Raw genomic sequence first — 5266 nt, forward strand, 5'->3', positions numbered from 1 at the left:
AGGGGATGGGGAGGGTGGCTATGAGGAGTACCGGGAGAGAGGGGGACGATGGGGAGATAAGCCTGATGGATGAACACTTCAAAGAGCTTAGGATTACACGCAGGAAACAGGGATAGCTGATAAAGAAGCCAGTTCATCGCAGGGACGCGGCGGGAAATGAAATGGAGGAGGGACGGAGAGAGGGCAGAGGAATGAGAAGAGAACAGCGAGAGGATGAACAAGCGAGGAGAGGGAGAGAGCAAGGAAAGGAAGTAGTGAGGAGAGACAGCTCCCGCTGAAACCTGTCACCGCTGTGGTGAAACGCGTAGAAAATCCCGATTATGCGCGACCGGGCATTCTTGTTCACCAGGGCCTCCTTATTTGATGAGATATATAATCGAAGGACACGATAAATTTCCCATGGACGGGGCAATATTTTATCGGTGAATGGACAAAATCGAACGTATGTCTGTAGGGCTGCGACAAACAGAATATCACGAAAGAAGGCCTGCATAAAAAATAAATAATAAGCTGTTCGAAGAAAATAAAGTAAATGAAAGGTAAACCCTAAGATACGCATACGCATCGCGCGGAATATTTTGAAAGGAATCTCTTATCAACAATATTTTGCTGATTTGAGCGCCAAACAAGACGCCTCCCACCACCATAGCCGCATCGCACGCAGGAGAGGGACCTGACTCGCCTGGATCGCCAGGCCAGATAAGACGCATATCACCGCATATCTCGCCGGACGCATCGACCGGGTTGGACGAGGACGCGCGGGACGGCGGCGACGCTGCGCGCGTCTCTGCCCCGTCCATTTCGCTGTCGATACAGCCGCGCGTTTTGTCGCCGAGCGTAAAATTCGCCACGTAAATCGGAGGAGGCGCTCGTCGCGAGCAGCCATTGGCTCTGCAAGTCAATGTTTGACGCATCCTGTCGAGCCGAGCCGTGCCTGCCCGGTGCCTGCATACATTTACAAAATGCACGCCGTGAAAAGGTGGCCGTCCGGCCGGGGCGCAAACAGGGCAAGCAGGAGTGAGCTTCTCTTACAGCGGCGCAACGATCCCAAACAATCCCATAATACGGATATACAACAATTTTCGGAGCACAAGAATTGGACAAAATAAAACTAATCATGCAGACGATTATTTTTTGGAATTTTGAGGATTACACTTACAAGTGCCCTAATGGTCTCACGATTGTTAGTGTGATACACGTGTGGTCTGACACTTTTTGTTAGTGTGAGACACACCTGGTCTTGCACTTAGGCCAACAACTGTTAGACTTTCTCAAATCACACTTGAGTTTCCAGTGTACGCCATAAAAGGTGTACAAACCCCTTTCTTTCCGTGACTATTTGGGGTGACAATTCCGAACTACTGTGGAGGATCACGGGCCAAGACAACCGATAAACTCCAGAAAACGCACCTTTGAAGTACTACGAAATGACGTGTGGAATAAGAGAGAAAGCAAAAACAAAAAATTAACGATGTCAATCTCCCTCGCCTGGCTGCTGCAATAATGCGCATCAACCCCTCCGCTGCCTCTTTTAGCACCGGAAGCCTCGACCCATATATCACTTCTCGTTACAGTGTCACTGGCCCGCCGTGTCCGCCCGGCGCCAGGTCCCGGACAATGCGGCTCCGCGCGCGCTGCCGGGGGTAGACGGTGGCGCCGCGCAGCTCGCTCACGGGGCGGGCGCCAGCAGCGGGCGCCAGCGTGCGCCAGGGGGCAGCGCCCGCCACCGAGACATCCGGGCCTCTTTGTGCGACACAAAGTCATCTACCTGGCCGATGTGATGCAGCGGAAGAAGGCAACACCTCACAATGCGTGTGAGGCGAGGGTGGTGTGGGTGTCCTTCGGGGACTGCACGAGCGCGCGTCATCGGACGGCTGGGACGGCTCGAGAATGATCGCAGCAAAATGTCTCTGGATAAATGTAAAGGGTGCGGGGAAAACAATTTGAAACAGAAAATCCATTCGAGTCGTTAAGCACAATCCAGGGTCATTTTATTTTGTATCCATCATTATTATAAACATTACTAAACCTAAAAGTGTCAACACGGAACTGTGCGTTTGGACGCCAAGGTTCAGTTTCTGTCATAGAGCGTCTTGAACAAACAACGCCCGCCGCCGCCATCGGTCGGTAAAGGCGCCACCTAAACGCACCGGGTCCGAAATGGTTAATTAATTCATCCTTATGATCGCACGGCGTTTAACTGCAGCGGAGGAGGAAATTGAGGTAGCGCCGTCCGGGATGAAGTTAATTGAGGTCTACTATATTGAATGCCACGGCAGCAAACAACTGCGCTACAAGACGGAGGGGTACGATGAGGGGAAAAAAATGGTGAAAGAATAACAAGCGTTTTATGGCTAGGCCGATCGTGGATCGTGTTCGTCCGGGCCTATCTTTCCCTATCTCTCCTTCTCTCTCTCTCTCTCTCTCTCTCTCTCTCTCTCTCTCTCTCTCTCTCTCTCTCTCTCTCTCTCTCTCTCTCTCTCTCTCTCTCTCTCTCTCTCTCTCTATCTGTGCCCCAAATAACAATAGAGTAAGTGCACGGTAGGAAGGCCTGCAGGTCGGTAGCCCAGACAGTCGCGCCGAGCCTGGCGTCACTCAGGCCTTACCTGGCGGCCCCGCGCGGCGGGTGGAAGGGGCCCAGACGGATAGACTCACGGACTGCAAATCCCTGACGTGACACGCAACTGCCCTAATGGGAGATACAGCAGCTCACAATGAAATTATTGGAAAGGTGAAGAACCTCTCTCTAACACACATTAGATGTACTTCAAACTTCGAGTACATATACATCACACATGTGCTTGCAAACACTGCTTTATTTTTGATGTCGAGGTTCGACCCTTGAACCCTGAGATGAGATGAGAATGCGACTGTCGCGGTGGAAAAGACCAGACGATATAACACACGCCGGACACTTTTGCCTTGTACCCATCGGCCGCTCATTGACCGCCCGTCCGGGGCGCCGCTGAGAGGGACCCCCGTGGAGCCGGGGGGATGGGATGCAGTGGGGCGGGAGAGCGGCAGGGAGAGAGAGAGAGAGAGAGAGAGAGAGAGAGAGAGAGAGAGAGAGAGCGTGTGTTAGATGCGTGGCGCGGGGAAGGCGCGAAAAAGCAGACGAAGATAAGAAAGAATGAATGACGAATAAATATTTGAGCGGGAGCGCGCGGTGTGAAAACACTGGCGCGCGTGGAGCCCCGCCGAGCCCCGCTAGCGACCGAGGCAATTAGTGTACAGACGGTAACTTGGAAACGAGACGCGCGGCGCATAATAACTTTAGCGGAGCGTGACGGGGCCAAAGGCACAGGCTTTAGCTTAGGGACCGAAATGTAACGCAGGAAGCGCCGAGTAGGCGGGTCCTGCCCCCAGTGTGCAGCCAGAAAATGGCATACTTCAAACAAGGCGGAATGCCTTGCATCAAGGCTACTTTTTACCTTTCAAAAATACAACGAAATTATCGTTAGACTAATAATGATAAAGTCTGCAGAACAATAGAAAATGCCTTGAAACAAGGATAAAAATTTCCTTGTTTTTTTTTTTAAAGAAATTTTCCTTGGTTGAGGGATATTATTTGTTGGGTGTGATTGGTCTGCTTGGTGGTCTCACCGAAGGGCTTGTTTGAATTTGCAGCTTTAAATTCGTGTTCGTTGAAACGTGCAAATTGCCTCCCCACCGGGCGATATCCCCAACGGCGTGCCTCACTTACCCTTCATGATTAACTTTTTACCTCCGATGCGTTGCCGAGGACGAGAGCTCGCTGCGGCGGCGGCGGCGGCCTGGCCAGCAGCAGAGGGGGCCCCGAAGGGGGACAAGGGTGTCCTGGACAGCCAGCATGGGCTTGTAACGGATCCTGCAGGGGATAAAAGAAAGGAACCGGCTGACGCATTCGTACACACGCCGTGGTCCGGCTCATCAGTCATATCTCCCATCTCCCACTCCCTCCCCCCTCCCCCGGCCTTCGGGGGGCCTGCAGGCGGCCAGGCCGGGCCCTGCACTCTACTACGAATGCATTCGCACACGCCGCGGCCTGCGCGCTGCTATCTGGCATCTCTCTAAAGTGCCCCTCCTGAATATCGAACATGCTCCGTGGAAGGCGTCATTAGACCCCCCCCCCCCTCCCTTTCCTCTCCCCTTTCTCCTATTCTTTTTATATATGTTATTCTAAACAGGTCGCTTTTCGCTTTCCACTGCGCACCTCTCTTGCTTATTTCATATTGTTTTAAAACCTTTTTTTTTCGCTGTTTTACACCGAGTTTACTCCCCTCCCCCTTCTCTCTCTATCTCTCTCTCTCTTTCTCCCTCCCTCTCTCCTCTCTCTCTTGTGGTCCTTCTCACTCCCTCTCTTCATTTCTTTCTCCCCCCCCCCCTCCCAGCGTTTGAACAAGTTATGAAGATGAATCCATAAGACACACAAGCGCGCGTGGTCCAAGCAGCACACACAGACTAAACGGACGCCAAAAACCTCTTCCTTTATAGTCGGCAGATGGATGCTCGCGGCAATAAGTCCGGGGCCCAAAGACCTGCCAAAGGGCCCCCCGGACACCTCGCCGAGCCCATGGCATGCCCACGGCGCGGCGCGAAGCGGCACGGCGTGTGCCACCATGAGGTGCCACGGGGCGTTCCGGGAACAGAGAGGGGCCGGACTTATGAGGGAAGCTGTCATCTGCTCAGACACGCTGGCCTCGCTAACCTCTCTAGGGTGCGCGCCGAGAGAGAAGCCTCTCCGGGCAGAGTACAGTGACCTCTGTGTATGTGTGTGTGCGTGCGTGTGTGTGCCATACGTGTGCACGTGTCTGTGTGAGCATGTGTGTTTGCTGGTCGCGCCCGTGCTTCGGTACGGCCGTTGCAAACACCGGCTTTTCTTTGGTTTCTACGGTGTGCGCTGAAACACACGAGTTGACTGACTATAGAGAGAAAGAGAGAGAAGACTGGTCCGGCAGGCCTCTATTTTAAAACGTTAGAAGAGGTGTTTCGGTTTGTGCTGCGTGAAGCGTGCTGCCTGTCAGAGGGAAAGCCAAAGGGAGACGATGGTTCCGGGCACACCGCTGAGGAGGAGGCCGGCATCAGGGACGCACTGTAAAAGCTAAAGGGTACTTTCGGGGTGTTTTCGGGTATGTGAGGGATTTCTGTCACGTTTAAACAGGGGATTGAGGTGAAGTTGCCTTTCGGGCCCATTATGCAGGATGAAGATCACCCTATGACATGGGGGTCCTGCCATCCCCCCACGTTGTGTACATTTGTGCACAATAAGCATTCTCGCAGTTCCCTC

The sequence above is a fragment of the Frankliniella occidentalis genome, unplaced genomic scaffold, assembly GCF_000697945.3.
Source record: "Frankliniella occidentalis isolate FOCC.00 unplaced genomic scaffold, Focc_3.1 Scaffold112, whole genome shotgun sequence".
Taxonomy (NCBI): domain Eukaryota; kingdom Metazoa; phylum Arthropoda; class Insecta; order Thysanoptera; family Thripidae; genus Frankliniella; species Frankliniella occidentalis.